Consider the following 10,785-nt stretch of genomic DNA (forward strand, 5'->3'; position numbering starts at 1 on the left):
CAACCACCTCGTCGCATGGAGAAATGCGTGAAAGCCCCTTTATTCAAAATGAAAATACTGACTCTGTTGCCAACCTGAAACAGAAACTGCAAATGTGCGTATCCTCAGCAGGTCAGGCAGAATCTTTAGACACAGAAACAGAATTAACGTTTCATGTCGATGACCATCACATGAGTCTTCGAACTCACTCAACTTGCGCCTTGTAGATGGTTGAACGGCTTTAGGGAATTCGAAGGTGAGTCACTTGGCGCAGAATATCCAGCCTCTGTGGCTGGTCCAGTTATGTTTCTGGTTAATGGTGACCACCAAATGTTGATGGTGGGGGATTCGGCGATGTTAATACCGAATCCCCACAGAAGAGATTTACTGTAAAGATTCCAGGGATGAGGGGCATAAGTTTCATGGATAGATTGGAGAAGCTGGGGTTGTTCTGCTTGGAACAGAGACGGTTCCGAGGAGATTTGAAAGAGGTATTCAAAATCTTGAAGGATCTGGACAGAGTAGATAGAGAGAAACTGTTCCTATCAAAAACCAAAGAACATAGATTTAAGGTGTTTGGCAAAAGAACCAAAGGTGACATGAGGAAAAACTTTTCTGCACAGCGAGTGTTTCGGATCTGGAATGCACTGCCCGAGGGGGTGGTGGAGGCAGATTCAATCATGGTCTTCAATAAGGAACTGGATAAGTATTTGAAACGAAAGAAAATACAGGGCTACACGGATAGGGTGGGGGAGTGGGTCTATCTGGATTGCACTGGCAGATTGTCGGCACGGATTCGATGTGCCGAATGGCCTCTTTTCGTGCTGTGACCTTTCTATGATTCTATTCTGTGTGTCGGGGGCGATGCAAAGCGACCGGAGCGTGACGTAAATCGACCTGCTCATGTCCATTCCCTGATAATAAATCCGAGTGTGATGTAAAGAAGAAATTCATAATTATGTTACATATCTTTTATATTATACTGACTATAAGAGGTGCTCGGTTCACCAGGGCGCCATTGTGCACATTGATTGATACTTCACCGAGATCACACCTTACAGTCCCAACACCTCCGTCTAAGAAACAGTTGGGTGGCAATCCAGACTTTGCTGAATTTTACAAACAGGTGTAAACCAGCAATGCGGAAAAACACTTCTTATTAAAGAAGGGTTTTTGGTGTGGCGGCCAAAATGAAAAACTCGACAAATTCTGGCAGCAGTAAGATTCGAACCCAAATAATTCAGAGATGGAAGCTGGCATCTTCGACAGTCAAGTTGCTCAAACACATGACAAACCTTTTCGTTCTGATTACAAATGTCATGCAGCTGGAACGTTTCCTCTGGTTCTTTCTCCACAGGTGCTGCCTGACCTGCTCAGCGTTTCCAGCATTTTCTGTTTTCATTTTTGTGATTTCACAATGGCTGTTTGCCTGAAAACACCCAATTTGACCCAAGAACGCAGCTCGCACTTCACTTTCCTCACGCGCTTAAAGTCTGCCGTTTCCGAACAAAATTCCCCTCTTCGCCGAGCTTTCAAAGGACCTTTCGCTCACGGCCAATCTCCTGTAATCGACACCTTTTCACCATTGCCGCTCTTTTCATTTCTCCTCATTCCTTTTGAATCAGATATTTCCACAGACCTATTAAGATCAAGCGGAACATTTCCGACTTTACTGCACCGCCCAGATTGTCAAAAGTGCACCTTTCAGCCGTCATTAAGAACATAAGAACATAAGAAATTGGAGCAGGAGTAGGCCAATCGGCCCCTCGAGCCTGCTCCGCCATTCAATAAGATCATGGCTGATCTGATCCCAACCACAAATCTAAAGAACACAAGAAGTCGGAGCAGGACCCGGCCACATAGCCCCTGGGCCCTCTCCGCCACCCACAGGGCATTGACCGATCCGAACTCAGCTTCATGTCCAATTTCCTGCCCGCTCCCCATAACCCCTAATTCCCTTTACTTCTAGGAAACTGTCTATTTCTGTTTTAAATTTATCTAATGATGTAGCTTCCACAGCTTCCTGGGGCAGCAAATTCCACAGACCTACCGCCCTCTGAGTGAAGAAGTTTCTCCTCATCTCAGTTTTGAAAGAGCAGCCCCTTATTCTAAGATTATGCCCCCTAGTTCTAGTTTCACCCATCTTTGGGAACATCCTTACTGCATCCACCCGATCAAGACCCTTCACAATCTTATATGTTTCAATAAGATCGCCTCTCATTCTTCTGAACTCCAATGAGTAGAGTCCCAATCTACTCAACCTCTCCTCATATGTCCGCCCCCTCATCCCCGGGATTAACCGAGTGAACCTTCTTTGTACTGCCTCGAGAGCAAGTATGTCTTTTCTTAAGTATGGAGACCAAAACTGTATGCAGTATTCCAGGTGCGGTCTCACCAATACCTTATATAACTGCAGCAATACCTCCTTGTTTTTATATTCTATCCCCCTAGCAATAAAAGCCAACATTCCGTTGGCTTTCTTGATCACCTGCTGCACCTGCATACCAACTTTTTGATTTTCTTGCACTAGGACCCCCAGATCCCTTTGTACTGCAGTACTTTCCAGTCTCTCGCCATTAAGAAAATAACTTGCTCTCTGATTTTTCCTGCCAAAGTGCATAACCTCACATTTTCCAATATTATATTGCATCTGCCAAATCTCCGCCCACTCACCCAGCCTGTCTATATCCCCTTGCAGGTTTTTTATGTCCTCCTCACTCTCTACTTTCCCTCCCATCTTTGTATCATCTGCAAATTTTGATATGTTGCACTCGGTCCCCTCCTCCAAATCGTTAATATAGATTGTAAAGAGTTGGGGACCCAGCACCGACCCCTGTGGAACACCACTGGTTACTGGTTGCTAGTCCGAAAATGAACCATTTATCCCAACTCTCTGCTTCCTGTTCGATAACCAATCCTCCACCCATGCCAGAATATTACCCCCAATCCCGTGATTTTTTATCTTAAGTAATAATCTTTTATGTGGCACCTTGTCGAATGCCTTCTGGAAGTCTAAATACACTATGTCCACTGGTTCCCCTTTATCCACCCTATACGTTATATCCTCGAAGAACTCAAGCAAATTTGTCAGACATGACTTCCCCTTCATAAAGCCATGCTGACTTTGTCCTATTAAATTATGCTTATCTAAATGTTCCGTTACTGTCTCCTTAATAATAGACTCCAAAATTTTACCCACCACAGATGTTAAGCTAACTGGCCTATAATTTCCAGCCTTCTGCCTACTACCCTTTTTAAATAACGGTGTTACATTAGCAGTTTTCCAATCTGCCGGGACCTCTCCTGAGTCCAGGGAATTTTGGAAAACTATCACCAAAGCATCCACAATCCCTACTGCCACTTCCCTCAAGACCCTAGGATGGAAGCCATCAGGTCCAGGGGATTTATCCGCCTTGAGTCCCATTATTTTACTGAGTACCATCTCCTGAGTGATTTTAATCGTATTTAGCTCCTGCCCCCCGAGAGTCCCCTGTTTGTCCAGTGTTGGGATATTCTTAGTGTCCTCTACTGTAAAGACTGAAACAAAATATTTGTTCAGCATTTTTGCCATCTCCATGTTTCCCACCATTAATTTCCCGGTCTCATCCTCTAAGGGACCTATGTTTGCCTTAGCCACCCTTTTTCTTTTTATATAACTATAGAAACTCTTGCTATCTGTTTTTATATTTTTTGCTAATTTCTTTTCATAATCTAACTTCCCTTTCTTAATCAATCCTTTAGTTACTTTTTGCTGTCTTTTGAAGAATTCCCAATCTTCTATCCTCCCACTAAGTTTGGCTACCTTATATGTCCTTGTTTTTAGTCGGATACTATCCTTGATTTCTTTACTTAGCCACGGATGGCTGTCATTTCTTTTACACCCTTTTTTCCTCAGTGGAATATATTTATTTTGAAAGTTGTAAAATAACTCCCTAAATGAACACCACTGCTCATGTACCGTCTTACCCTTTAATCTATTTTCCCAGTCCACTTTAATCAATTCCGCTCTCATACCATCATAGTCTCCTTTATTCAAGCTCAGTACGCTTGTTTGAGAATCAACCTTCTCACCCTCTAATTGGATATGGAATTCAACCATGTTGTGGTCGCTCGTTCCAAGGGGATCCTTAACTAGGACATTATTAATTAATCCTGACTCATTACACAGGACCAGGTCCAAGGTTGCCTGCCCCCTTGTAGGATCAGTTACATACTGCTCAAGAAATCCATCCCTGATGCACTCAATGAACTCGTCCTCAAGGCTGCTCTGCCCAATTTGATTTGTCCAGTTAATATGATAATTAAAATCCCCCATAATTATGGCTGTTCCCTTATTACATGCCCCGACTATCTCCTGATTAATACTTCTTCCAGCAGAGTTGCAACTATTAGGAGGCCTATATACTACGCCCACTAATGTTTTTTTTCCCTTATTATTCCTTATCTCCACCCAAACTGTTTCATTATCTTGATGCTTTGTCCCAATATCATTTCTCTGTATTACAGTGATTCCTTCCTTTATTAACATAGCCACCCCACCTCACCTTCCTTCCTGCCTGTCCTTCCTGATTGTTAAATACCCTGGCATATTTAATTCCCAGTCGTCGTCACCCTGCAGCCATGTTTCTGTAATGGCCACAAGATCATACCCATACGCAGTTATTTTTGCCGTTAACTCGTCCATTTTATTACGAATGCTACGTGCATTCAGATAAAGAACTTTCAAATCTGTTTTGTGACGCTTAGTTCCTGCTTTTTCCTTTTTTAACACTTTACCTATTACTCCATACCTTCTGTCCCTTCCTGTTACGCTTTCCTCTCTCTCCCCGCCCGTCTCTCCCGCACATCAACTGCTCGGGGAAAAGCTCCAACGACCATGAAAACAAATCCCAGTTCTTCAGTTAACATCCCCCGTGTCACAAGATACCCCATGGAAATTCCACGGAAAACTATGCCGCTGTCCTTCGGAATGCCAGACCTGCTTTCTTTGTGCTTGTCTCTGGAACAGTCACGCAGGTGGAAATGTTTCAAGGCACAAATGAACGGGACATGTGCCCCCGAGAAACAGCGGTCGATGGAGAGCAAACATAAAGGCGTAAGAATGTGAAGGTGAATGTTAGAGTAGCAAGGCCGCAGTAAAGTCTCAATGAAATGGACCATTATTGTGGAAGGAAGAAAAAGCTGGAAGAAGCGGCGGGTCTGAATTTTGGATCATCCAGCAGAGACACATGAGAGAACAAAAACAGGATACAGATAAAGGTGCTGGAGGCAGAAAGAAAAAGAACGAAATAAGAGGAATGAAAAGAGAGTGACTTAATTGAGAGCGAAGAGACATTAATGTGTAGACATTGGCTGCGGCAGCTGGGTTGCCCCTTTATTTTTCCTACCGTCTCAATCTTTCTTTAACCTTCTCTGCTGGTGTTGCAGGATCGATCAGCCAACGCCGTTCAAGGAAGCCTGAGAAGTCCATCAGGGGACAACACAAGAGACAGAGACAGGGAGAGATAGAGAAATACATGCAAAGAAAATAAGGATTATCAATAGAATCATACAATCATAAAATGGTTACAGCATAGGAGGCTATTCGGTCCATCGAGCCCGCGCTGGCTCATTGTAAGACCGATCCAGTTAGTCCCATTCCCCCGCCACTTCCCGGTAGCCCTGCATTTATTTCCCTTCAAGTATTCATCCAATTCCTTTTTGAAAGTCACGACTGAATCTGCTTCCACCACCCTTTCAGGCAGCGCATTCCAGATTATAAATACTCACTGGGTAAAAAAAATGTTTCCTTATGTCGCCTTTGGTTCTTTTGCCAATCACCTTAAATCTGTGTCCTCTGGTTCTCGATCCTTCTGTCAATGGGAACAGTTTCTCTTTATTTACTTTATCTAAACCCTTCATGATTTTGAACAGTTCTATCAAATCTCCTCTTAACCTTCTCTGCTCGAATGAGAACAGCCCCAGCACGGGGTAAATGCGGTCAATTAGCTTCAATTCATATATTTGTGCATTAAACAGCTCTTTAAACATTACTGTGACATTATGGTAGCGCGGCCACGCGGTCTAAGGTGTTACATTTAATTTCTATGGAGGCGTGGGTTTGAATCCCAATGCTCTTAGAATTTCTGCCAATGTTTATTTTGACCTGTTCACAGAAAACCCGAATTTAGTGCGATGGAGCAGAGGATGTGAAAGAAGATGAAAGTGAAAGTGCAGATATTATTTTCATCACGGGGACAGGACACGTTCCCACAGGAGAGGGCCTCTCTCTTTAATATTCCTTCCAGCAGAGAGGGACGGGTGATCAAAGTGACTGGGCTCTTGCAGCGCGATCAGTCAGTGGGCGGTCCTTATATGACAGTCCAGGGTCGGGAAATGGCGAGGTTGTTAGTTGACTCTCATCGAGATCAACCAATCCTTTTCTTTGTGAACATTTCGAACGGAGTAGAATGTGCAATTGGTGTGTTACAAAATGCATCTAGTTATTTGTTCAGCCATGTGGTTCCTCCGGCCTACGCTGTTGCAAAAACAGATGAGATGTTTAGTTTTATTAGTTTACAGGAAGGAGGCTGCGGAATTGGAGCCACAAACCGTGATTTTGATCCATCTACAAATTATGGGATTTAACTGGAGCTTTAAACCAGCGGGTTAGACCGCTCAGTCACGATACTTGAATTCTTGAGATTTTCAAGAGCGACACGTAGACAGCGATAGAGAGATGCATGCAAAGAAATAAAATAGTATAAATCTCCAAATTCTGTGATTGAGCAGAATTTAAGGTACAGTTTTTTTGAAATTCTGTCTCAAGTCGTGAAATCTTAAAGGTGAACATTGGGCTGGATTATCCCTTAACCTCTGAGAGAAGTAAACACTGCCTGGTAATTACAGCTCTTATTTATTTGACTGTTTCACAATCGTCGTGTAAGCTGGTTTCGAACCCCCAGTGAATTTCACGACCATGCTTAATCGATAAGTTAACACAAAGGCATGGCGCGGCTGTGGAGTCGATTGCGCACGGTAATCACAGGAACTCTGCCAGAGTGCATGTTCCAGACATGTATCCAAAGCTACACGTGCTGCCTGCAGCCGTGTGTCCATTGGTGGTTCAGTGGTGGAACCCTCGCCTGCTGGTGGGAAACCTGGGGTTTGTTTCCAGGCCAATGCAGCATCCTTTACCTTTTTTGTTCTGTACCCATGAGATTGTCTGAATTGGGATAAATTCATGTGCCGGCTTCAATCTACAACTTCTTCAAAGATGATCTTCATTTCGTCCACTTGTGTTGCATGGACAAACCCTCTGCATTCTTTCCTCTGGTGCTCAAACATGCTCTGCTGGAGATAAGTCAAAACTGCCTTCCACACCGCTGAAAAGATGTAAGAAGCCAATTGGTGATTTTTGACTAAAAATGGGGACATAACAGGGCTCATTCGGAATTTTGAACGATTCGAACTTCCTGAGCGACATTCAGACCCAAAGACCAACAAGCAACAGAGCCGTGCAGCCGCTGTAAAATTTCGCTGCCATGCAGCCGTTCCGCCATCCTTTCAGAAGGCTCTGTCCATACAATCCCGCTTTCTTCTACGATGCACGATGTGGAGCAATATCAGGTTCCACACGGATCATTTCATATCAACAATATTTCTCGCTTATTATCAAATTTGCTTTGAATGTAAGACTTGCATTATCAAGTAACACTTTGCAAAATGAATTGCTCTGAAACAACATAATCGTCTGTCTCGACATCGTCATAGTTTACATTCTACCATAAGTATAATTTACTCAAATTGCTGCTTTCAATCACTATGAGAGTAACATAAATGTACATATGCAGTGCCTGTACGCACGAGTATTGGTGGCTCTGGGATAGAATTCTGGCCTCTGACACGGATTCGATTCGCGGACAATGCATGAACGTTTCATGTTTTGCACCAATTAGGAAGATGAGTTTAGCCACTCGAGCCGGTTCCGCAAATCTATCAGTCTCAGGTTTAAAATTAACAATTAAGCTAACACTGTCGCTTGCAGAAGAGAGTTCCAAACTTCTACCCCCCTTTGCTTGTTGAAGTGTTAACTAATATCACTCCTGAAATTCCTGACTCTAATTTTTAGGCCAGGTTCCCGAGTCCTCGACATCCGAACGAGCGGGAAGAGTTTCTCTCCATCAACACCAACAGTTCCCCGTAATATCTTGAAAACTTCAATCAAATCAGCACTTATTCTACTGAATTCCAGGGAATACAACCCTAGTTTGTGTAATCTCCCCTCGTAATTTAACCCTTGGATTCCAGGTATCAATCTAGCAAAATTACACTGCACTCCCTCCACGGCCAAAATATCCTTCCTAAGGTGTGTTGCCCAGAATTGAACACAGTACTCCAGGTGTGGTCTAACCAGAGCTTTGTGTAGCTGTAGCATAATGTCTATCACCTTGTATTCTGGTCCTTTAGATATAAACGCTAGTTTTCCATTAGCCTTTTTGATTATTTTCTGTACCTGTCCATGACATTTTAATGATCTATGTATATGGACCGGTCAGTCCCTTTGGAACTCCACGGTTTCGAGCATTTCACCAGTTAGAGCGTATTCTGATCAATGCTCTATAGGTCCAAGTTGGATGACCTCACACTTACCTAAATTGAAATCCATTTGCCACAGTTTTGCCCATTCATTTATTATATGAAATACTCTCTGTAATGTTCTGCTTCCATCTACTTTGCTTACAGTGCTGCCCATCTTGGCGTCATCTGCACATGTCGCTCTCTATCCCGTCATCTTATATCAATGAGACCGACTGCACTGGGGTAAATTCACATTCAGCTTCAATCTCATCATCATATTGAGACATTTTTTTTTTCACCTGTGTTGTGCCTTGGAAATTTCCGCACTCTGTCCTCTGGAGCTCAAACATTCTCTGGATATAATTCAATTCTACCAACAGCAACACTGAAAAGATATCGGAAGCACATTGGTGACTTTTCACTAAAAGCACAAAAAGAGGAGGGGTCATGCGGGATTTGAAGCTGAGATCGCGCGCATATCACATAACACAACCCTCGAAGCGAAAATCATACCCCTAGACCAACAAACCACTGATGCTGAAGTCGTGGAGTCAGTTGAAAGGTGCGCTGCCTCCCACAGCCGATCGGCCATCCTTTCAGACCTCTTCTGTCCATCCAATCTCGTTTTCCGTTCCGGTGCACAGCAATATCAAGTTGTACATTAACAACTTCCAGTCACCAATATTAGTCTCCCTTTAACAAATAGGTTTCGACTGTACGACTTGAATTATGAAGTAAGACGTTTCAGAATTAGTTGCTCTGAAACTACATTGCTTGGGAGGAGACTGAGAGATGTAGATGAACAGCAAAACCTTGGAGTGCATGTCCACAGATCCCAGAAGGCAGCAGAACAGCTAGATAAGGTGGTTAAGAAGCCATAAAGAATATTCTCCTTTATTAGCCGAGGCATAGAATATAAGAGCAGGGGAGGTTCTGGTAGAAATTTATAAAACAATAGTTAGGCCACAGCAAGAATACTGCGTACAGTTGTGGTCACCACATTACAGGAAAGATGTGATTGCACGAGAAAGGGTACAAAGGAGATTGAAGACAATGTTGCCAGAACTGGAGAATTTTAGCTATGAGATTAGATTGGATAAGCTGGGGTTGTTTGCTTTGGAACTGAGGAGGCTGTTGGGAGATTTAATTGAGGTGTATAACATTATGACGGGCCTCGATCGAGTGTATAGTAAGGACCTATTTCCCTTCGTAGGGAGGTCAATAATCAGGATACATCAATCTTAGGTAATCGGTAGAATGATTAGAGGGGAGTGAATTTTTTTTTCCATCCAGAGGGTGGTGGGTGTGAGGGTCGGAAAATTACTGCCAGAAAGGGTGGGAGAGGCGGAAACCCTCATCGCATTGAAAAATAAAAACTTCAATATGCACGTGAAGATCCATAACCGACAAGATTAGGGACGAAACGCTGGAAAGTGAGACGAGGCTCGGTACCGATTTTTCGGCCGGCACAGGCACGATGTGCAGAATGGTTTCCTTCTTTGGCATAACTTTCTCGGATTCTATGATATAATTGCCGTCTGTCTCGGCATTGTGATAATATACACTCGACCAGAAGTATACTTTAATCAAATTGATGCTTTGTTTCACTGTGAGAGTGAAGAGACATAAGTGTGTAGACATTAGCTGCAGCAGCTGGGTTGCACCTTTACTTTTCCAACCGTCTCAGTGCCTTTTTTTTACCTTTCTCTGCTGGTGTTGCAGATGAGATCAGCCTTCGCCGTTCAAGGAAGCCTGAGAAGCCCGTCGGGCTCAACAGAGATAGAAGAGACAGAGACAGGGAAAGATAGAGAGATGCATGCAAAGAAAATAAAGAGTATAAATGTCAGGTTTTGCAAACGACCAGAATTTAAGTTACAGATTGGGAGAGATTCCTTCTCGGGTCTTGAAATCTTGCAAGAGAAGATTGGACGCTCAATTAAAAGTATCTCTGATGCTGGGAGAGAGGTAAATGCGGTCAATTAACTCCAATGAATCAATTTGAGCATTGAAGAGATCTTTCAACAGTTGGGGGTTGCGAGCAGAATTCAAACCTCGGCAGGAAAACCCAAATGGGGTTTTGAGACCAACGCTTGAACCACTCGGCCATCGCAGCTGCAAACGGCATGTTCGTTTAGACAGCATTCCATATAGGAGCATGTAACTTCTACAAAAGCAAGCATTGGTGGTTCAGGGGTAGAATTCTCGCCTGCCACGCGGGAGACCCGGGTTCGATTCCCGGCCAATGCA

At 43.5% G+C, this 10,785-nt stretch overlaps 1 non-coding gene across 1 annotated transcript; it reads left to right on the forward strand.

Annotated features, from left to right (window-relative positions):
• The first annotated feature begins 10,714 nt into the window (after positions 1-10,714).
• trnag-gcc (transfer RNA glycine (anticodon GCC)) lies at positions 10,715-10,785 on the forward strand. Its single transcript has one exon. It is a non-coding gene; the product is annotated as a tRNA-Gly (tRNA).

Source organism: Heptranchias perlo, chromosome 20 (assembly GCF_035084215.1).
Source record: "Heptranchias perlo isolate sHepPer1 chromosome 20, sHepPer1.hap1, whole genome shotgun sequence".
In the NCBI taxonomy this organism is placed as follows: Eukaryota; Metazoa; Chordata; class Chondrichthyes; order Hexanchiformes; family Hexanchidae; genus Heptranchias; species Heptranchias perlo.